Genomic DNA, 25267 nt, shown 5'->3' with positions numbered 1-25267 from the left:
CACTGGGCAGCTCTCGGCTGTGCTTCCCTTTTGTAGTCTGTAATAGTTTGCAAGCCCTGCCACATCCGATGAGCGTCGTAGCCGGTGTAGTACAATTCAATCTTAGTCCTGTATTGACGCTTTGCCTGTTTGATGGTTCATCGGAGGGCATAGCAGGATTTCTTATAAGCTTCCGGGTTAGATTCCCTCTCCTTGAAAGCGGTAGCTCTACCCTTTAGCTCAGTGCGGATGTTGCCTGTAATCCATGGCTTCTGGTTGGGGTATGTACGTACAGTCACTGTGGAGACGACGTCCTCGATGCACTTATTGATAAAGCCAGTGACTGATGTGGTGTACTCCTCAATGCCATCGGAAGAATCCCGGAACATTTTCTGGTCTGTGCTAGCAAAACAGTCCTGTAGTTTAGCATCTGCTTCATCTGACCACTTTCATATAGTGGTCACTGGTGCTTCCTGCTTTAATTTTTTGCTTGTAAGCAGGAATCAGGAGGATAGAGTTATGGTAAGATTTGCCAAATGGAGGCCGAGGGAGAGCTTTGTACGCATCTCTGTGTGTTGAGTGAAGGTGGTCTAGATTTTTTCCCCCTCTGGTTGCGCATTTAACATGCTGATAGAAATGAGGTAAAACTAATTTAAGTTTCCCTGCATTAAAGTCCCCGGCCACTAGGAGCGCTGCCTCTGGATGAGCGTTTTCCTGTTTGTTTATGGCGGAATACAGCTCATTGAGTGCGGTTTTAGTGCCAGCCTTGGTCTGTGGGTGTATGTACGAAAAATACAGATAGCTTATCATGAGATACTCTACCTCAGGCGAGCAAAACCCTGAGACTTCTTTAGATATCGTGCACCAGCTATCGTTTACAAATATGCATAGGCCCTCGCCCCGTGTCTTACCAGAGGCTGCTGTTCTGTCCTGCCGATGGAGTGTATAACCCGCCAGCTGTATGATCTTAATGTCGTCGTTCAGCCACGACTTGGTGAAACATAAGATATTACAGGTTTTAATGTCCCGTTGGTAGGATATACGTGCTTTCAGTTCGTCCCATTTATTTTCCAGCGATTGAACGTTAGCTAGAAGAACGGAAGGCAAGGGCAGATTAGCCACTTGTCACCTGATCCTCACAAGGCATCCTGATCTCTTTCCGCGAAACCTACGTTTCCTATTCCAGGAAATCACGGGGATCTAGGCCTGGTCGGTTGTCCGTAGTATTTCCCTCACGTCCGACTCATTGAAGAAAAACTCCTAGTCCAATTTGAGGTGAGTAATCCCAGTTCTGATGTCCAGAAGCTCTTTTCGGTCATAAGAGACGGTAGCAGCAGCTTTATGTACAAAACATTTATGTACGAACAATGCGAAAAAACTAACAAAATAGCACGGTTGGTGAAGAGCCAATAAGACGTTAGCCCTACCCTCCGGCGCCATCTTTTTTCTCTCTGTCCCTCCTCCCTTTCCATTTCTCTCCTTCTCTTTCTTACTCTCTGAGTCTCTCTCTCTCACACACACACACACACACACACACTCTCAGTATAGCCGTGTCCCTCTCCTGTCATTGTAGGGAGAGAGAGAGAGAGAGTGGATTACAATGAGGTTCCTATAAATAAGAGGACAAGAGGATCCTGCTCCGGGGTTACACTACCACACACCACCACCAGGGAGCAGCACAGCCTGTGGAATCAGCTCCTACACACCACCGTACACACTTGTCATCTGAGTGAGTGTATTCATCTGAAATGAGTGTGTGTAGGACCTTGCTCTAAATGTGAGCACCCATAATAGTTCCTGACCATGGAATGACTGTAGGCGCTGTAATAGCGGTGTTGTAGTAATACCGCCCTAATGGCTAGGCTGGGTTTGGGTCAGAATCGGGCCACACACACTCACAAACAGCGTAGGCCATTCTAAGCAGCATCTGGCCCACACTCCAGCCCAACTCCACCCAGAACCCAGGCCCAAAGAACCACTGCACTGCTCTGTCCTGCCAGCCTCTGTGCTTTGTCCTTGGGCTCAACCTGTGTAACAGCATGTTCTATTAATGCTATTAGTATGGGCTGGTTTCCTCTGTATGTCTCTGCTAAGGGTAGACGTGCTGGAATAATGTTTTATAGAGCTAGAAGAGCGGTTTTTGATATATTTAGTATGGGCGTAGACCCACTCACAAGCGTGAGAGAAGACACACACATACATGCACACGCACCATACGTGTGCATACACTCACACACACAGGGCGAGGTAATTGTGTGAGTGGCCTTGTCCTTCAGTGTTTTACTGACCTCCCACCCTGAGCCCAGTTCACCAAAGGGGGATGACCAGAATAGCTGGTGAAGCACACACACACACATACACAATAATAAACACGTGTGGATCTGCTCTGCAGGTGGTACTCCCTGACCCCTCGTTGATGTGTGTGATTTTTAATAGCGTGTAGAGGCCTAATTATAGTTCTCTGCTCTCACAGCCACTCTGTGTTATGGCTCTTTGTGTGTGTGTGTGTGTGTGTGTGTGTGTGTGTGTACTCAGCCATCTCAGATTTTCTCTGCCATAAAACTCAGTGGGCCATTACAAGCACTCCACACACAAACGCAGACCTAAAGCTGTGTAAGGCTGCTGTGAACAGGCCTGCTCAGGTCGAGAGATGTCCATTAACACATCAGATTCAGCAGGAGACAACATAGCAGAGCAGCTAACCCACCACTACAACACAACATAGCAGAGCAGCTAACCCACTACTACAACACAACATAGCAGAGCAGCTAACCCACCACTACAACACAACATAGCAGAGCAGCTAACCCACCACTACAACACAACATAGCAGAGCAGCTAACCCACCACTACAACACAACATAGCAGAGCAGCTAACCCACCACTACAACACAACATAGCAGAGCAGCTAACCCACTACTACAACACAACATAGCAGAGCAGCTAACACACAACTACAACACAACATAGCAAAGCAGCTAACACAACTACAACACAACATAGCAGAGCAGCTAACCCACCACTACAACATAGCAGAGCAGCTAACCCACTACTACAACATAGCAGAGCAGCTAACCCACTACTACAACACAACATAGCAGAGCAGCTAACCCACCACTACAACACAACATAGCAGAGCAGCTAACCCACCACTACAACATAGCAGAGCAGCTAACCCACCACTACAACACAACATAGCAGAGCAGCTAACCCACCACTACAACATAGCAGAGCAGCTAACCCACCACTACAACATAGCAGAGCAGCTAACCCACCACTACAACACAACATAGCAGAGCAGCTAACCCACCACTACAACACAACATAGCAGAGCAGCTAACCCACCACTACAACACAACATAGCAGAGCAGCTAACCCACTACTACAACACAACATAGCAGAGCAGCTAACACACAACTACAACATAGCAGAGCAGCTAACCCACCACTACAACACAACATAGCAGAGCAGCTAACCCACTACTACAACACAACATAGCAGAGCAGCTAACCCACCACTACAACATAGCAGAGCAGCTAACCCACCACTACAACATAGCAGAGCAGCTAACCCACCACTACAACATAGCAGAGCAGCTAACCCACCACTACAACACAACATAGCAGAGCAGCTAACCCACTACTACAACACAACATAGCAGAGCAGCTAACACACAACTACAACACAACATAGCAAAGCAGCTAACACAACTACAACACAACATAGCAGAGCAGCTAACCCACCACTACAACATAGCAGAGCAGCTAACCCACTACTACAACATAGCAGAGCAGCTAACCCACTACTACAACACAACATAGCAGAGCAGCTAACCCACCACTACAACACAACATAGCAGAGCAGCTAACCCACCACTACAACATAGCAGAGCAGCTAACCCACCACTACAACACAACATAGCAGAGCAGCTAACCCACCACTACAACATAGCAGAGCAGCTAACCCACCACTACAATACAACATAGCAGAGCAGCTAACCCACTACTACAATACAACATAGCAGAGCAGCTAACCCACCACTACAACACAACATAGCAGAACAGCTAACCCACCACTACAACACAACATAGCAGAGCAGCTAACCCACTACTACAACACAACATAGCAGAGCAGCTAACCCACCACCACAACACAGCAGAGCAGCTAACCCACCACCACAACATAGCAGAGCCGCCCCAACAAGTCAAGCAGAACTGTAGGCAGCATACATTTTTCCACAGAACGTATACCATTCTACAAGTAATTTAGTCAGGCAGTAATCATGTCTATGTTCTGTCATTGTGTGTACTCTCCTGTGATGCCAGTATGATTCCACCAGGTTGTCATGTGTTAATGTCCTAAGCCTATGTGTTGAATTAACCTTTATTCAATGCTCATGTAACGTTTGTCTTTTATTCTCTAGCCTCAGACCACCACTCTCTGTGTATCCAGTCCATGGACGGCATGCTGATGTTCTTTGAGCAGGAGAGTTTCGCATTTGGCCGTTTCCCTCCTGCCTGGTCATCTTGTGTTACTCCTCCCGCACTGACACCTTCCTCACTGTGTCCTCAGCACGACAGGTGGAGAGCTACAGGTACACACTCTGCAAAAAACACACACACGCACACACACACACACACACACACACACACAGACACACACACACACACACACCCTGCAAAACATACACATACGCTGTAAAACACACGCATGTTCTGCAAAGCACGCACACATGTACACACACACCCTCCTCAGGGGAAAGTAAGTGAATGAAAAAGTGAGTGAGTGAAGAAGTGTACTCTTTGCCTCTGAAGGCTGTCTGCCTGCCTGCTACTCCGCACTAGATCTTTAAATACATCTGTGGTGCAGCAGACGGGAGGCCATTTTCTAGTCCTCCTAACGCCACAAACCACTGCACCATCTTGAAATAATAGGGGAGAGTGTTCTGTGTGTGTGTGTGCTTGTCTCTGCATGTGTGTGCCTCCATCTGTGTGTCCATGCAAGTGTGTGTGTGTGTGTGTGTGGTGTGTGTGTAAATAGAGGATACTGCAGATTGGGTGTATCGGGCCCTATTGCCACAGCTGATTCTGGTTATTCCCGGTGCTAAGTTAACATTTTCACATCCTAATGAAATTTCCACTCATTGATCGCCACAGCTCCCCATGTAAGCCCTGTCTTTATTTTCCTCTACTTTGGCCGATCATCGCCCCTCCACAATAATCACAGTTACCTTCCTCTACAAATACACGCTGGGATTTTCCTTTTTAACGCTCCTGCTAAAACCGGACAGAAATTGGGGAAAGGCCGAAGAGTGTGTGTGTGTGTGTGTGTTTCGGTGTGTGAAACCCGGCCTTCCAGCTGTTTGTTATCCCAGATTTCTCCGATATCAAGAGCTTCCCCAGACGAGATATCACTGCGGAAACGCTGACCCCCCCGTTTCCCACCTTCCCCTCCTCCCTTTCTTCAATTCTCAGACTGTATATATGAATTCTAATAAAAATAATTCTGCCCAGGATGAAGCGCTCTGTCCCCAGTTAACACTTGGCTGTGTCTAGACTTGGTCTCTGTGGCTAGAATCCCACTTTCTGATCAAATCTACAATCAAAAGTCATGAAAACTGTAGATACGAAGAGAGCTACATTTTGGTAATGAAAATCCTGCATGTTAGTTGGAAATAGCCTTGCTCTGAGTGTCATGTACTGCATAATATCAGTCAGCTAGAGAACTGTCCCGCTCCCTCGGTTTGTTTAGCCAGTAATGTTGATTTTCTCTCCGCTTGAGGGTTAATGAATGTGATTTTGTGTTTGTGTATCAGGGCAGTATTGGATAGATATCCTCTTTCATATAAATGACTAGGCTGTTTCCTCTGGCTGTAGACGTCCCACGCTGGCTGCTGTGACACACACACACACACACATCCCCGCACTTCATCTATCGTCCATGTACTAGCTTCACACACTCAACTCTGTGTCTCTCTGGGCTGTCTGAGACACGGAGAGACTCTATCCAACCTGAAGAGGTTGACTGGGTTTGTGTGGGTTGAATTGGTTAAAGGTGAGGCTCGTGGGATGTGTGTTGGCCGTATGTTCATGTGCACACATGATCATACATTTCATACACACAACCGTGCATGCATATTATGCACATATTTATACTCATGTAAACACACACACACACACACACACCCTCCCTGCTCCGCTGGGCTGGCCTGAGCTGTGGAACTCTGAATGTGTGTGTGCTCACCATTTATAACCGGTGTGCATGCTGGTGAATAATTTCTTCAAGCTTTGCACTCTACCATCGCTCACGCACGCGCCACACACACACACACTCTTTGTGTTTCTATGTGTTAGGTCTCATTCACACTAGCTCATTCACCAACATACCTGATCATAGTACTCTGCCCTTAAAAGGCCTTGTCTAGATGGTGCCAAACTCTCCCATCCATTTAGGATTGAGGCCTTCAGATTTCTTATAGCTGATCAAAGGTATTGTATGAATGCAAACCAAAGTGCACTTATTCGATGTGCATTTGTCAGGAGTGTATTCTATTTGAATCCCTCTGCAACTAGTAACGGCAAAATAGGTCCCGGTTCCTCTTCCTCCACCTTCCCATTGGCACTGCTTGTTGTTGTCTTTGGACATGTTCATCCCTTCATTCTTTTCTCAGAGAGCGAGAGAGAAAGAGACTTTCTCCCTGACAGAGCAAATAGTCTCCTGTCGTTTCCAGCTCCATAAACATCAAGGCTTAGCAGGTTCTGATTTCTCTTCATATAATTATCTGATTCTTAGCAGCTTTTCCTGCTCCCTCCCGAGGGGCCAGGTGACTGAGTGTGTGTGAGATGTCTGTAGCTACTATAGCCAGTTCCAGCTTTTTACTGGAAATCAGATTGTTTTAATGCCATACTGCTAGACTACTGTAGACAGACTCCAGATCAGTGTCATGATACTGCTATTAATAAAGCCATTGTTTGAGAACGTAAAAGCATGATGCTAGCTAACTAGCGTACCTGAATAATGGTTTGTGGCACAAACTTTAGTTGTCATAACACAGTTGGATGTCTGTTATGACAGTGGGGCTTCTGACAGAGGGTCCAGCTGAAGTGTTTCTGAAGTGTTACCACTGAGAACATTGTGTATCTAAACTGAAGTGTTACCACTTTAAAAAATATATATATTTATATATTTTTTATTTCACCTTTATTTAACCAGGTAGGCTAGTTGAGAACAAGTTCTCATTTACAACTGCGACCTGGCCAAGATAAAGCAAAGCAGTGTGACACAAACAACAACACAGTTACACATGGAATAAACAAGCATACAGTCAATAACACAATAGAAAAAAGAAAGTCAGATAGCTGATGTTTAAAGTTAGTAAGGGAAATATAAGTCTCCAGCTTCAGTGTTTTTAAATTTAAATATATATACTGGAACGAATTGCAAAAACACACATATATATATATATATATATATATATATATATATATATATATGTATATATATATATATATGTGTGTTTTTGCAATTCGTTCCAGTCATTGGCAGCAGAGAACTGGAAGGAAAGACGGCCAAAGGAGGTGTTGGCTTTGGGGATGACCAGTGAGATATACCTGCTGGAGCGTGTGCTACGGGTGGGTGTTGTTATGGTGACCAGTGAGCTGAGATAAGGTGGCACTTTACCTAGCAAAGACTGAGAACATTGTGTATCTAAACTGAAGTATTACCACTGAGAACATTGTGTATCTAAACTGAAGTGTTACCACTGAGAACGTTGTGTGTCTAAACTGAAGTGTTCCTAACCCAGGTATGAGACGCTGGCGGTGGCCACGGACGCAGAGACCAGACAGGATGCTGAGCAGCATAGCAAAACTGCAGGGAAGAGACTGACGGTGAGAAGAGAAGTGTGTGTGTGTGTGTGTGTGTGTGTGTGTGTGTGTGTGTGTGTGTGTGTGTGTGTGTGTGTGTGTGTGTGTGTGTGTGTGTGTGTGTGTGTGTGTGTGTGTGTAACCCTGTGTGTGTTTCCCCCTCAGGTTGACTGGACCCTGGTCCTGGGGGAGTAGGCCTTGGACCTCAGTGTCCCCTCCTTCTCTCCGTCCTCCATCTTTGTTTGCGGCGAGAGGGATGTATACTGTCTCAAAGACAACGGACATATCCGCTTCATGAAGAAACTGGAGTACAACCCCAGCTGATTCCTCCCCTACTCCTCAGGTAATGGTAGAGCCCTAGTGCTTCCTCCCCTACTCCTCAGGTAATGGTAGTGCCCTAGTGCTTCCTCCCCTATCCCTCAGGTAATGGTACAGCCCTAGCTGCTTCCTCACATAACATACTGCTTTACTGCTTGATATCATTAGCTTATTTACTGCTTGATATCAGACACATTATTTGTAGGACATATTGTTGGGCATATTGTAGGACATAGCAGATATCCATCCTCCATATAATTGATTAATATTATTGCTGACTCTTCTATCCAGTCTTTGTTTTAGGTCTGCCATGTGGATACTGGTCTAACAAATATTTTTAGTGGTGATAAGACATTCCCCATGCCTGTCCAGTGTGCGTGTCGGTAGCAGAATGAGTGTCTGTGAGCTCAGGTTCATCTGATAGGGAGTCTCTCGGCTCCTGGGTTGGGTTTAATGAGGGACCGGAGTACAGCTCTACACAGTGCATCTGTCTGTCCTGACTGACTCCCAACATACCACTCCAACCAGAGGAAGTAGGACATGTCACAGAGCAAGGCACGCTCTAATCGGATCCATATTTAGCATATGTAGCACCTCGAACATGCAACACACAGCACCGTCACCTGCATAAGCACACGCACATGCACACACACAGCATGTTCTACTGGCGGAATGCCCTGTGGATCAGGGGTCTGCGTGTTCCATGTTAATCCCACTATCGCAGGGCCCACTAATGGGTTCCAGCCAACACACCTCTCTCCAGCTGAGTTTAATTACGGGTAACTGCCAAAATAAAGGAAACACTAACATAAGTGTATTAATAGGGCGTTGGGGCCACCATGAGCCGAACAGAACCGCTTGAATGCACCTTGGTATAGATTCTACAAGTGTCTGGAAATCTGTTGGAGGGATGCGACACCATTCTTCCACAAGAAATTCCATAATTTGGTGTTTTGTTGATGGTGGTGGAAAACGCAGTCTCAAGTGGCGCTCCAGAATCTCCCATAAGTGTTCAGTTGGGTTGAGATCTGGTGACTGAGAGATATACACACCCTTTAAAATCCCTATGCTCCTTTAAGACCCCTCTTTCAAAGTCACTGAGATCTCTTCTAGCCATGGTAGCCAAAATAATGGGCAACTGTAAAAATTTTATACATGGCCCTAAGCATGATGGGATGTTCATCTCTTAATTAACTCAGGAACCACACCTGTGTTGAAGCGCCTGCTTTCAATATACTTTGTATCCCTCCTTTACTCAAGTGTTTCCTTTATTTTGGCAGTTACCTGTATATACATGGAGAGAGGGATGGCAAGGGAAGGATAGCGGGAGGGAGAGAGAGAGGAGGGAAATAAGTGAGAGAAAGGAGGGAGGAAAGCAATGAGAGAGGGATGGAGGAGGAAGAGAAGGAGCAGAGTGTTTGAGAGAGATTAAATTATTATTTTTTTATTACCAGAGGCACCTGCTATTCCTCATAGAGGTGTGTTTGACCTGTGAGCACCATTCACTCTGGTATACACACAGACACCACACTATTCCCATTCCATTTGCATTGTTCCTCTGTAAAGGCCAGGATCCCAGGTGACATCGATCACAGTCCTCGATAGTTTTCTCTGGTTGTGTTTTCAGCAGCCACCCGGATAGTATGGCAAATGGCTTCCCGCTATTGTAATCTGCTGCGGTTTGGTTTTCAATACAGAGAGAGGAACTTTCCGGGCTGCTGACTTTCACATTGTTTTGGCTGGAACTTTAGCGGTTTACCGGCCCGCTCTCAATATTTCACAGGTTTCCCCCTCTGGCCCTCCGCTATGCAGCTGCCTTTTTTGGCTCACGTTCTCCTTTTCTCTCTCTCCCTCGTTTTTTTTGCCCCCTCTCTCTCTCATCCTCTGTTTTTCCCTCTAGTGATAATACAGCCACTTAACACCAGCATTGATAATAATCACTTATAATTAGTGTACACACACACACACACACACACATACATAAACACACACACACATACACCTCAGGGTAAGGTGTGTTCAGGGAAACCATTGCCACATGTCTGTCTGATACACTGCTATTAATACAGTGCCTGGCCACAGTGGCAGAAGAGAACGAACCAGGGGGAGCAAAAGAGGAGAAAAAACGAATGTGCTATATGTACTGGATGGAGGGAGTCATATATAAACTGTGTCTGTCATTTTGGCCTTACCCGCCCCTGCCCTCTATCCCAATGAGGTTGGCTAGGCGTGTGTTGCGTGTGCCTCTCAGATCTCCCGCGGTGGCAGTCACGCTAAATGCTTGTGTGTGTGTGTGTGTGTGTGTGTGTGTGTGTGTGTGTGTGTGTGTGTGTGTGTGTGTGTGTGTGTGTGTGTGTGTGTGTGTGTGTGTGTGTGTGTGTGTGTGTGGCCAAACCAAAAGGCGTTTTCATGCTAGACCATTTCAGGTCAACCCGGGGTTTAACCGTGTGTGTTCTCACAAATTAATCTTCTACCTCAAAGACACATCCTCACCCCAGAACTAGGCCTTGTTTAATTCATTTCTAATGACTTTTGAGATCTTTTTTGCTTTCTAAATGGTTAAATATTCATTTAAGGTTTGTCGTCATTTATGGACTGGCTTCTTGCCTGCCAAAGCAACTCAGAGTAAATCGACATCCCATTGATGACTGATGGATGAAAGGACTGTATTTATAAAGCACTTTTCATTAGGTTTCATGCGTCTCCTGTGACTGTATCTAACCTCTGACCCCTCCATCTCTTCCCAGTGTCTGAAGGCACCACCAACACCCTGGTCGGTAACCATAACAACATGCTGCTGGTGTACCAGGATGTGACGTTGAAGTGGGCCGCCCAGCTCTCCTGTTCCCCCGTGGCTGTCAGGCTCGCTAACTTCCCGTGAGTACATCCCCCCCCCCACCCCGTTACCATGGTACCCGCTGCTGCTGTGTTTGGTGTGTTGGTGTTGCCATGAATTAGGTGGTTGTGTACGGTTACCAGGATTGGATCATTTCCATTCTGTCAATTTAGGAAATAAAATTCAAATGCCAAACCCCACATTTAACAAAAGAAGAAGTTAGTCGTTTTTCCATTCATGAATTCCCACTCATCTCTTCAATTGACTTACCTGAAATGGACCCCAAAGTTGATGGTAATTTTACGCCGATACACTTAAACACACAGTGTGTGCTCAGATTCCACTGATCTGATAAGGTAACAGATACCCCTGTAGGCCTTTACCTGGGGATGGAAGGAGGAGAGTGGGACTCTAAATGGAAAGGGAGGGGTGGAAGCACTCAGATGGAGCTCCATTCCTGTGCTCCATGGATGAGTGTCCCTGTGTGTCTCTCTGTAGCTCTGCTCTGTTGGCTCCATTCTAAAGAGCCCTTCTTTCAGCACCAACTAGATGAGCCTCTCTCTGGGTCCTCCCAGGACAAACACACACATTTGCATAGCACACACAGTTACACACTTATCCTCCACGCAACCTTGCAGAACACATTCTACATAGGACATACGTGTAGCCTTCATTCTCTCTCTCACTCCGCTGAGTGCTACCCTGTCTCACCCACAGGCATACTCGCGTACACACACTCTATGAAGCCCATATGCCAGGTTTGTTGTTATTAGTGTGTTATTATTAATGATCACCAGTTGTCATGGTTATCACCATGAGAAATCCACCCAAATCCCTGAGAGGAAATTATTTCACAATGTCTTACAGCTGGCCAATCAAAACAGATAAGGGAGTGGTGGACTGTAGTACTAAATGTCATCGCAGCGTAATGGCCATAATCACACCGCAATTTACAACAATTATTTACAACACAAACAGTGATGAAAAATGATGCTGTGTGTGTGTTTTTAATAATTCATACAGCCATGTAGTACATGACGAGTCCACTGCTGATGCCACGGGGAGGACTAACAGGCTGTCACCGGACCACAGACACCGGTCCTCTCCTTAACCCCTGGTTTCAGTAACGTTAACGATAGTTTTGCCTATTTTCTCTCTCCTCTCACCCTCTGATAGAGTGTAGGGTTAGGTGAGTTCAGGGGGTAGTGGTGGGGTGGGGGTCAGATGGAATCAACTGTGGGGGTCTGAGAATTCGGAGGGCCTCCGACTGCTGTAGAATCTTTCAGCTTTTTCCTCTTCAGCCCCCCGACTATAATGTTCCTGTTTCATACCATACCTCTCCTCTGGGTGGATCTACTCTGACCTGACGAGAGGAACAGCTGAGCAGAGAAGATAGAAACGTATGGGTCATAGCCCAGTAAAACCAAAGTTAGAAGCTTTAACATACATGTATTTGGTCCCATATTCCTAGTACGCAATCAAGCTTGTGATTCTACAAATGGATTTGCAGTTAGTTTTGGTTGTGTTTTATATTGTTTTATACTCAATAGAAATTAATGGTAAATAATGTATTGTATCATTTTGGTAGAGCTGATCCTATTTAGTTGATTGTTTGGTCGATAGGCTGTTGGTCAACCGAGATTTCTTTAGTCGAGCAGTCACAATTATATATTTTTTCATGGTGCACAAGACACCTGTATTTAACTAGGGAAGCCAGTTAAGAACAAATTCTTATTTACAATAACGGCCTAACCCGGACGACGCTGGGCCAATTGTGCGCCGCCCTATGGGACTCCCAATCACTGCCGGTTGTGATACAGCCTGGAATCAAACCAGGGTCTGTAGTGACGCCTCTAGCACTGAGATGCAGTGCCTTAGACCGCTGTGACACAAATAACACAGATCCTGCTTCTTTTACCTGTTTGAGTGTTTGTTTAATAGCCTACCGATTCCGTCAGCACCAAGCCTCATGCAACAGCAAAATTTCGGATAAAGCAATTTCACAGATTTGGCTGTTTTTAATCTTTGCTATGCTGTAATAAAGGCTTTACAAGTTTTTTTTCTTCATTAAAACAGACTGGTATTACTTCTAATTTATTTAGTGTTGTTTACACTCTTCCAAACAGGCAGAAAAATAATATTGTTCTCTCTCCTATACCCTCCTTTTCCTTGATCTCCTTCTGATTGTTAATTTTACAATTATTATGATGATCATTCTAATAATAAGTCATGTCGTTATCATTAGTAGGCTTGGTATAGTATCCTTGTGTAACCATCATTGAGTGCGTCCTGTTTAGTCTTAATACCATAACTTACTTAGGCCTTTATTTCAATATACAGCGCATTCAGAATGTATTCATACCCCTTGACTTTTTCCACATTTTGTTACGTTACAGCATTATTCTAAAATGGATTAAAATGTTTTCCTCATCAATCTACACACAATACCCCATAATGACAAAGCAAAACTGTTGTTTTGTTTTATTATAGCAAATGTACAAAAAAAAAGTCTGGAAATATCACATTTACATAAGTATTCAGACCCTTTACTCAGTACTTTTTTGAAGCACCTTTGGCAGCGATTACAGCCTCGAGTCTTCTTGGGTATGACGCTACAAGCTTGGCACACCTGTATGTAGGGAGTTTCTCCTATTCTTCTCTGCAGATCCTCTCAAGCTCTGTCAGGTTGGATGGGGAGCGTCACTGCACAGCTATTTTCAGGTCTCTCCAGAGATGTTCAAGTCCGGGTTCTGGCTGGGCCAGTCAAGGACATTCAGAGACTTGTCCCAAAGCCACTCCTGCGTTGTCTTGGCTGTGTGCTTAGGGTTGTTGTCCTGTTGGACGGTGAACCTTCGCCCCAGTCTGAGGTCCTGAGCACTATGGAGCAGGTTTTCATCAACGGTCTCACTGTACTTTGCTCCATTCATCTTTCCCTCAATCATTACTAGTTTCCCTGTCCCTGCTGCTGAAAAACATCCCCAAAGCATGATGCTGCCACCACCATGCTTCACCGTAAGGATGGTGCCAGGTTTCCTCCAGATGTGACGCTTGGCATTCAGGCCAAAGAGTTACATCTTGGTTTCATCAGACCAGAGAATCTTGTTTCTCATGGTCTGAGAGTCCTTTAGGTGCCTTTTGGCAAACTCCAAGTGGGCTGTCATGTGCCTTTTACTGAGGAGTGGCTTCCATCTGGCCACTCTACCATAAATGCCTGATTGGTGGAGTGCTGTTGAGATGGTTGTCCTTCTGGAAGGTTCTCCCATCTCCACAGATGAACTCTGGAAGAGTGACCATTGGGTTCTTGGTCACCTCCCTGACCAAGGCCCTTCTCCCCCGATTGCTCAGTTTGGCTGGGCGGCCAGCTCAAGGAAGAGTCTTGGTGGTTCCAAACTTCTTCCATTTTATTATGATGTTCTTGGGGACCTTCAATGCTGCAGAAATGTTTTGGTACCCTTCCCCAGATCTGTGCCTCGACACAATCCTGTGTCGGAGCTGTACGGACAATTCCTTCGACTGCATGGCTTGGTTTTTGTTCTGACATGCACTATCAACTGTGGGACCTTATTTTTTTTATTTAACCTTTATTTAACTAGGCAAGTCAGTTAAGGACAAATTCTTATTCACAGTGACGGCCTACCGGGGAACAGTGGTTTAACTGCCTTGTTCAGGTGCAGAACAACAGACAGATTTTTTACCTTGTCAGCTTGGGGATTCGATCCAGCAACCTTTCGGTTACTTGCCCAAAGCTCTTGCCACACCTGGGGCGGCAAAGTTATGTCCAATCAATTGAATTTACCACAGGTGGTATCCAATCAAGTTGTAGAAACATCTCAAGGATGATCAATGGAAACTTACTTTACGTAATAAGGTATTTCTGTTTTTTTTATAAATTTGTGAACATTTCTATAAACCTGTTTTCGCTTTGTCATTATGGGGTATTGTGTGTAGGTTGATGAGAAATGATAATTGAATCCATTTTAGAATAAGGCTGTAACGTAACAACGTGGAAAAAGGGAAGGGGTCTGAATACTTCCCTAATGCACTGAATCAATCAATCAATCAGTCATTCATTCGTTCATGTCATCACACAAGACTTTCATGCTTCCAAATGCAATCAAGCATTTTAGTTTTAAAATTAAATAACAAAGGGGAGCTTTGAATAATTAGTCTAATCAATAGATAAACTGCATTTCACAAATGCATGTAATTGTTTTTAGTCTGCTGTAATAAAAGCTTTGTTTTTTTTCTCATTAGAACAGACTCTGGTACACCAATTTTATTTAGTGTTGTTTACATTGTTTCAAATGGTCAGAAAAAAATTATATTGTAATGTAACAGCAACTGTTTGGCACACACAATACTCACGCAATGCTTGCTCCTATACTCTCCTTTTTTTTTATCTCCAATAGTTTCCACAACTAAGTCAAATGTCTTCCACAGCTCTGACTGCCTCTTTTCCTCCTGAGCTAGCATTAAACATTTGCCCCTTATTTTTCACGTCCTCCGCATCCATTTTTCTGTCGACATTACTGTGTTGAGTTTTTTTATAAACAATTTATTGGTCGGGTGCGATGCTGACATGTTTCACGTAAAGAAAGCAAGGGTTGAGGGAATCGGGAATGTTTTTTTGTAAACAAATGAGGGATTTCGGTAACAGAACTTTTCAGTCAAACAAGTCTAAAACTAAATGGCTGAAAAGATGTTGCAGCTTCAGCATGGACAGCGCAATAAACACTTGCTGTGGTGCCTTTTCGCTGCAGTAGGGAGGAGAGCGAGACAACGTGCGCCAGTCACACAGGAACTCGCTGTCTTTTTCTTTTTTTAACACTCACCATCAGGCTCTTGAGTCATTTGTGTGTCTTCATTATTTAATCAAACAGTGTGCTTAAAGCATCAGACAAGCTTAGTGCATATGTAGGCGATTTTATTCAAACGCAAATGAAAAAATAAGTTTAAACATTTTGACCAATCGATTACTCTCGGTCAACAAAGATTTTTTTTTTTTGTCGGGGACAGCCTTACATTTTGTAGTCAGTTATTATGAATATAATATCTTTCTAATCACTTTTTAAAATAATTTGGATATGTTACCATGATTACAGATAATCCTGACTGAATCATGACTAATTATAAGTGAGAAAGTTACAGAAGGTCAAAAATCACACCCCCTAAACATGCTAACGTCCCCTGTTGGTAATGGTGAGAGATTAGCATGTTTTGGGGTTATGATCTTTGACCATCTAACTTTCTCACTCATCATTATACCCAATTCATTCAGGATAATGCTTAATCATGGTAGCATCCAAATTAATGTGGAACTGTTTAGAAGCATATTCTAGTCCTATTTGTACTGAACAAAAATATAAACGCAACATGCAACAATTTCAAAGATTTTATTGAGTTCATATGAGGAAATCAGTCAATTGAAATTAATTCATTAGGCCCTAATCTATGGATTTTCCATGACTTGTAATACAGATACCTTGCTCCTCACAATGGACCTCAGGATCTCGTCAAGGTATTTCTGTCCATTAAAATTCAATTGTATTTGTTGTCCGTAGCTTATGCCTGCCCATAACATAACCCCACCGCCACCATGGGGCACTCTGTTCACAACATTGCCGTCAGCAATCCACTCGCCCACACGACGCCATACATGTGTTCTGGGGTTGTGAGGCCGGTTTGACGTACTGCCAAATTCTCTAAAAACAACGTTGAAGGCGGCTTATGGTTGAGAAATGAACATTACATGATCTGGCAAAAGCTCTGGTGGACATTCCTGCAGTCAGCATGCCAATTGCACGCTCCCTCAAAAAGACATCTGTGGCATTGTGTTGTGTGAATAAACTGCACATTTTAGAGTTGCCTTTTATTGTCCCCAGCACAAGGTGCACCTGTGTAATGAACATGCTGTTTAATCAGCTTCTTGATATGCCACACCTGTTAGGTGGATGGATTATCTTGACAAAGGAGAAATGCTCACTAACAGGGATGTAAACAAATTTGTGCACACAATTTGAGAGAAATAAGCTCTTTGGCTTGCAAGCCTCCCCCTTTTTCCTCCAAACATAACGATGGTCATTATGGCAAACAGTTCTATTTTTTTTTCATCAGACCAGAGGACATTTCTCCAAAAAGTACGATCTTTGTCCCCATGTGCAGTTGCAAACCGTTGTCTGTCTTTTTTATGGCGGTTTTGGAGCAGTGGCTTCGTCCTTGCTGAGCGGCCTTTCAGGTTATGTCGATATAGAACTCGTTTTACTGTGGATATAGATACTTTGTACCTGTTTCTTCCAGCATTTTCACAAGGTCCTTTGCTTGCTGTTCTGGGATTGATTTGCACTTTTCGCACCAAAGTACGTTCATCTCTAGGAGACAGAATGCGTCTCCTTCCTGAGCGGTATGATGGCTGCGTGGTCCCATGGTGTTTATACTTGCGTACTATTGTTTGTACAGATAAACATGGTACCTTCAGGCGTTTGGAAATTGCTCCCAGGGATGAACCAGACTTGTGGAGGTCTACAATTTTTTTTTCTGAGGTCTTGGCTGATTTCTTTTGATTTTCCCATGATGTCAAGCAAAGAGGCACTGAGTTTGAAATTGTAGGAGTGTTAATCATTTTGACCTCTACCTTTTTTGAGGAAAAAAAATATTACTTGTTCAACAAAATCTCTCTTCCGGGGCACTTGTATGACTATAAAATAGAATTTCCCAGATTGTTTTTTGCATACAATATAGCTCAGTATTTGAATCATCTTTTTAATCCAGTCATTATATCTCATCTTTAACAAGGGACCCACTGTAGGTCTCCCTGGGGTGGGGGGACAGATAACTTATCTAATTGAGACTTTCTGGTTTGAATAATGATTGAATAACAATGAGAAATACCTCGCATGTGGACAAAAGGGAAATGGAAGGCTTGAACTGAAACACAAGCACAAGCACTTTGATAGAATAGTGATAACATTTTATTTGGATGGCTGAGTGGGTAGGTTGGGTAGGTCAATCCCTCCCCTGTGGCGGCAGGGCTGCTGCTACATATGGGGGGCTTTAGAAATGAGGGAGGGCTGGTTGTTTTGGAGGGGAGAGGGAGTAGTTGTGAATGTGCCCCTGCAGCAGTAAAAGGGGGGTTTATGCCTGCCCCCCCCCCCCCCCCCCCCCCAGTCACCCTCTCCTGCAGGTGTGGGACTTACTACTCCTCTGGGCTGGAAACCCCCTGTGTGTTACTGCCTCACTGCCCTGGCACCACAACACATCTGCAACCAGTTACACACACACACACACACACACACACACACACACACACACACACACACAATGCATCACCTAACTCGTTTTTTTTCTGTCCATTTCATTCTTGTTCTATCTCTGAATGATGGGTGCTGAAAAGCTGCTATAAAACTGTTTCTTTCCTCACACAAATCATATACTGTAGCAGTGTTTCTGTTTCTGACTGAGGCAGATGTTTCAACCCCTCCATAGGGACCTGAAGGGTGTGGTGGTGACCCTGAGCAATGAGGGCCACCTCCAGTGTTCCTACATGGGCACAGCCCTCCTTCTTCTCCACGCCCAAGGTGGACGCCCGCGAACAGGACTACTCCCAGACCGACACTGAGATGACGAGTCTGCAGAGCGTCATCAGACAGGCCACCAGGACCCAGGCTGGTAGGACACGCGTGCACACACACACACACACACACACACACACACACACACACACACACACACACACACACACACACACACACAGAGACACACACCGTGAACAGTCTTTGTGTGTATTTGTGTATTGTAGGTTATTTCTTGACTCTTTCTTATTCTCTGTCGTAGATATTCTTCCTGTAGCAGAGACGGATGAGGATCTGACTGTTACAGCCACAGTCTCCACTAACATGGACAGCACATCGGTGAACACACACACACACACACACACACACACACACACACACACACACACACACACACACACACACACACACACACAGCAGAAACCCATCTTAAAACCCCAAGCAGCAAGCAACACAGATGTAGAAGCACAACCGAGCTCTAACTTTAACCCCTAATCCTAACCCCTAAACCTAATCCCTAAGCCTAAAATAGCCCTTTTCCTTGTGGCAACTGGCGAAATGTCCCCACTTGTCCTAACTTTCTTTGTTTTTACAATTCTTGTGAGTACTTCTGGTCCCCACAAGGATAGTTAAACCAAACACACACACACACACACACACACACACACACACACACACACACACACACACACACACACACACAATATGAAGGCTACACATACAGACTGGTATATCCTGACGTTCTCTATCTCTGTAGCAAGCGCTCATCCCGGACATTGATGGTCTACCCGTCCCATCAGTCACAGTGAAGGTATGTGTCGCACACTTGATGACTTCGTCAAGACCCAGATATCAAGGCAAATTTTATTTGACTCACTCAGTCTAACTATTTTAGCTGCAACTTGAGTAATGAAATCTGAAATGTCTAAATGTCTTCCTCTTTTGTTTCTCTTTTTCTCCTCCCTCTCCATCCATCTCTCTTTCTCAGATCAAGGTTAACGAGTCGCTGTGCGTTGCAGGGTCCTAAACTGACTGTGTGTGTTCAGCCTCCACTGGCTGTCACCCAGGATCAGCTTGTGTTGGAACCTCTGGGTAAGTCTGAAAGCCAGCCACCTCTTCTCTCTCTCTCTCTCTCACCTTATCTTTATAGAGAGCAAGAGTGAATGAATGAATGAATGAAAGAACGTGTGCTTTCCTCTGTGGGCTCAGACATTATCAGTATGGGACAGCAGACATGAAAGGTTCTATAATCTGAATGAATGAAACGGAGGTACATGGTCACCTTGACACGGTCAAGCAAACACTGTAAACTCTCACCCAAAGCAAACAGAACAGTCTGCTACCACAACCTTCCCAATTCCTAGAAACCGGTTTCATATCAGTTTTATCACAGTGTCTGAGAGCAGTGCAAAGAGACTGATGTACTTGGAGCCTTTGTGATGAAAAGCTGTGACATGTTGATGTAGGAACATTTGAAGAAAAGTCTGGTCGCCCTAAGAGTGTTTAGTCCTGTGTGTCTGCCTAGCTGGGATCCATTTTTTCATCAGGCTACTGTAGGTTAGTAGAGGTGTTGGAGATTATAGAACCACATTTTGAAGCAAATGTTGCCCTCACCATTAAGATGGCTGTAAGTCATGACAGCTAAAAGATGAGTTAGGTGATGCGTACGTAACCATGGCAGTCATCACAACGCAGCAGATTAAACACACACACCGTGAACCAGCAATGACTCGTGTGTTTATGCCACACTTTTTGTCTCCCACACACAGAAACCTGGCGCTACTCTCCACCAGTCTATCAGCAGCCTTCTGCTGTGAAACCCAGGCCCCTAACCACGCTCACGCTCACACACCCCTCTACCCCACCCTACCCCTACCTGACCCCACCATGGTCGTGTTTGGCTAAGGATAGATACGTTTGGCGTTGGATATCCAGGACCACCTAGATGTACAGCCAGTCAAACCTTTTTAACGGGACTTTTGACTCATTGAATGATTTTGTCCAGAATGACCGGATTTGGCCCATACTGTGTTTTGTGGAAGTGCGTAGTGTAGTGTATAAACTCCATCTTCATCTGTCTCTTTGAGTCCCACTCTCTCTTTCTCCTCCTCTGTCTCTCTCTTGTCACCTTTATCTCTCCATCTCCCACACGTTCTGCCTTTTAGCGTTCTCTCTACAGATCTCTCTCTCTCACACTCACTCCCTTCCTCTGACGTCTTGTCCGTGTGTTTTATCCTGGGTAATGGGGAGCTGGAGCTGCCCAGTTAGCCTCTGTGTTTTGGAGTGTGTGAGTTTGGCACAGACCAACAGACCAATGCCCATGTGTCTTTGATTCTTTGACTGTGTGTGTGTGCCACCGCAGGATGCTCTGTTTAGACACTCCACCCCTCCGCTCAGCTTGGTCTGTCCTGGGTTCGTGGAGGAGGCAGCGCCTTCTGATTTTTATTGTTATTTCACTCTTTATTCGTCTCAGATGGCAACCCATTCCCCCTGTCCACCACCACACTACCTTCTTTGTTCTCGCTGTCTCTGTCTCTCTCTCTTCTTTCCCTTGTTACATGTTCTGTAGTCTGATTTAAATCACTAAATAGTGCATTTCTAGATAAGAGCCAAGTATTCCATTAATACACGAGTACACACTGACAGTAACAGCCCCCCCCCCCCCCACACACACACACGCATGCAAACACCTCAAAGAGATGGCATGCACATAGCTTTGATCCTGGAGAGCTGCGGTGTCTGCTAGTTTTCATCCTTACCTCATAATCATCATACGATATAGACCTGGGAAACCTGGTGGATTGTTAAGCCTGTCAGTATGCCAGGTAGAAATCATCTAAACCAGTCAACTGGGCAGCTCTCTAGGACTCACCCCCCACACTGATATGATAGTAGTTGCAACCAAAAAAACTGTTAAACAAATCAAAATATATTTTATATTTGAGATTCTTCAAATAGCCACCCTTTGCCTTGACAGCTTTGCACACTCTTGGCATTCTCTCAACCAGCTTCACCTGGAATACTTTTCCAACAGTCTTGAAGGAGTTCCCACATATGCTGAGCACTTGTTGGCTGCTTTTCCTTCACTCTGCAGTCCGACTCATCCCAAACCATCTCAATTTGGTTGAGTTCGGGGGATTGTGGAGACCAGGTCATCTGATGCAGCACTCCATCACTCGCCTTCTTGGTAAAATAGCCCTTACACAGCCTGGAGGTGTGGGTCATTGTCCTGTTGAAATCAAATGATAGTCCCACTAAGCGCAAACCAGATGGGATGGCGTATCGCTGCAGAGTGCTGTGCTAGCCATGCTGGTTGAGTGTGCCTTGAATTCTAAATATATCACAGACAGTGTCACCAGCAAAGCATCCCCACACCATAACACCACCTCCTCCATGCTTTACGGTGGGAAATACACATGTGGACATCATCCGTTCACCCACACCGCGCATCACAAAGACACAGCGGTTGAAACCAAAAATCTCCAATTTGGACTCCAGACCAAAGGACAAATTTCCACCGGTCTAATGTCCATTGCTCGTGTTTCTTGGCCCAAGCAAATCTCTTCTTCTTATTGGTGTCCTTTAGCAGTGGTGTCTTTGTAGAAACTGTTGTTTATCTTTGCTTATTTGAGGTGTTCTTGCCATAATATGGACTTGGTAAAATACCATCTTCTGTATACCACCCCTACCTTGTCACAACACAACTGATTGGCTCAAACGCATTAAGGCATTAACAGGCACACCTGTTAATTGAAATGCATTTCAGGTGACTATCTGATGAAGCTGGTCGAGAGAATGCCAAGAGTGTGCAAAGCTGTCATCGAGGCAAAGGGTGGCTACTTTGAGGAATCTCTCAAATATATTTTGATTTGTTTAACACTTTTTTTGGTTACTGCATGATTCCATATGTGTTAATTTATAGTTTTGATGTCTTCTACTCATACATTGTAGAATAATAGTGGTGTTCTAAAACGTTTGACCGGTAGTGTATGTAAAGTGAGTCTGATGGTCCTGCTTCGTGGAGAGAACTTTAACGTACAACAGAGAGGCTTTGAATGGATTGCTCTAACAGACCCTACACGGGGATGTGACCTAAGTCTTGACCCCAAAAGGTCAAAGGTGGCCATTTAGCGCCTTGCTGATCTTCACCCGAGATCCCTAATGGGTCTCTGCAAGTGTCAGTATGTGCCCCCACACACACATCCTAACACTAAAACACTACACCGTTTAATACTCTTGCAGACACTCTCTCACACACATGCACAAACATTCTCTCTTTTACAGTCTCTTTCACAGTCTCACACATGCTCACACACACACAATGATTCTCTCAGTGGAGCGCGCACACACTCTTTGCACACCAAACACTTTCCCTCTCTGCTCTCAGTGTGTGATGTGCATTACCCTGCCGACCCTTCTTGACCCGTCTTCTCCCAGGGGTGGGTGGCCGAGGTCACCTAAGGTCAAAGCGAAATGTCTTCCGCTTAACGCAGGCCCTGAGGGAAGGAGTGAGTGGGAGAAGGAAGGAGAGGGGGGAAGGAGATACGAGGGGGATTTGTGTCCTCCTCCTTTGTTGTTATTGTTGTTCTACGCTGGGCGCTAATGGTGTGGTAACACTTAGACTGTCTGGTCACTATTTGCTCGCGGGGTCGAGGGGTTAAAAGCAAGCCTGCCCCCGTTTTTGAAAAGTAGAATGATGGAGGGAGAGGGCTCGTCACGCTGTCAGAGCGTCTGACGGAGCGCAGAGAAAGTGCTGGCCCTTTTGGCTTCTCTGCCTCTTCTCCCACTCCTTTCTTTTTCTTCCTTTTGATGCTCTCTCCCCTCGTAATCTGTTTCTTCCTTTTTTTCTCCACTCAGCCACCGTCTCTCCTCCTCTTTGGCTCTGTGTGTGTCATGTTAAGGATTCTTGTCTGACGTTTTGACTGCCTCCATGTATAGTTGAACGGTGTTGGAGTTGGTGCTACAGAACACACTACCCTCCTGGGCCCCGTGTCAGCAGGAAGAGCCAGGGACAGAGAAGAATACAAAGAGAGAGATGGAGAAGAGGGAAACAAACGACCCGCCAACCTGCACGCATTTTGCGTACCATGCACACAATTTGAGGTCAAAGTACGCTGGTACGAAAAACACTCCTAAAATACCAATATGGTGTAATTGCAGAATGCAATTTGGGGTGTTTCTTGATGTGGGTGCTCCTGAATATCAGGAAACGCTCATTGGTGCCTGTGATTGGTCAGTCAATTGATACCTGCCATTGGTCAGTTCCGGTTTTATGAGACTGATGGTTTTTGGACACAGATGATTTGTTTCATAACAGGTTAGCATAACTAGCTTGGCAGGTTAGCTAAATTAGCATGGCCTGTTAGGAGAATGAGGTTCAGGTTAGGAAAAGGGTTAGAGTTCGCTACAATACTACAGTTGTCAACAACTGTCGTCCCCGATGCGAAACATTAACGGCCACGGACCAACGGCGAGCATCAACTTGACATCAAGAAACAGCGATGTAAAAAAAAAAAAAAAAAAAAAAAAAACGCCCCTAATTGCGCTAAAACTTTCCTTCACGGGAAGTTATGTTAGACTGTCAAAGATTAGTAGGTCTATGTTAATGAATCAATTCTTCATCTGTCTTCTTGATATCGCTGTATGTCAACAGTGATTATAGTCACTTCACCAACGGCAACAAGGCATGTTGAATGAATGATAGTCTAGTAGTCAGACCAAACTTGATGGATGAGGTCAGGGATGGAGATCTGGAACTAGCTCGTATATACCTAGTTCAGTTGTTTCATATTCCAAATAGCCTACAGTCAGCTAGACTACTACAGTCAGCTAGACTACTACAGTACGCTAGACTACTACAGTACGCTAGACTACTACAGTACGCTAGACTGCTACAGTACGCTAGACTACTACAGTCAGCTAGACTACTACAGTCAGCTAGACTACTACAGTCAGCTAGACTACTACAGTCAGCTAGCTAGACTACTACAGTCAGCTAGCTAGAATGCTACAGTCAGCTAGACTACTACACTACAGTCAGCTAGACTACTACACTACAGTCAGCTAGACTACTACACTACAGTCAGCTAGACTACTACACTACAGTCAGCTAGACTACTACACTACAGTCAGCTAGACTACTACACTACAGTTAGCTAGACTACTACACTACAGTCAGCTAGACTACTACAGTCAGCTAGACTACTACAGTACGCTAGACTACTACAGTACGCTAGACTACTACAGTACGCTAGACTACTACAGTACGCTAGACTGCTACAGTACGCTAGACTGCTACAGTCAGCTAGACTACTACAGTCAGCTAGACTACTACAGTCAGCTAGACTACTACAGTCAGCTAGCTAGACTACTACAGTCAGCTAGCTAGACTACTACAGTCAGCTAGCTAGACTGCTACAGTCAGCTAGACTGCTCCAGTCAGCTAGACTACTACACTACAGTCAGCTAGACTACTACACTACAGTCAGCTAGACTACTACACTACAGTCAGCTAGACTACTACACTACAGTCAGCTAGACTACTACACTACAGTCAGCTAGACTACTACACTACAGCTAGCTAGACTACTACACTACAGTCAGCTAGACTACTACAGTCAGCTAGACTGCTAGACTACTACACTACAGTCAGCTAGACTGCTAGACTACTACACTACAGTACGCTAGACTGCTACAGTCAG

The 25267-nt window shown here is 44.9% G+C and overlaps 1 pseudogene; it reads left to right on the top strand.

Annotated features, from left to right (window-relative positions):
• LOC120047179 overlaps positions 1 to 25267 on the top strand; it is a 95339-nt pseudogene that overhangs the window by 12145 nt on the left and 57927 nt on the right.

The sequence above is a fragment of the Salvelinus namaycush genome, chromosome 5 (assembly GCF_016432855.1).
Source record: "Salvelinus namaycush isolate Seneca chromosome 5, SaNama_1.0, whole genome shotgun sequence".
Classification (NCBI taxonomy): Eukaryota; Metazoa; Chordata; class Actinopteri; order Salmoniformes; family Salmonidae; genus Salvelinus; species Salvelinus namaycush.
This window is presented reverse-complemented; position numbering and strand designations above follow the sequence as displayed.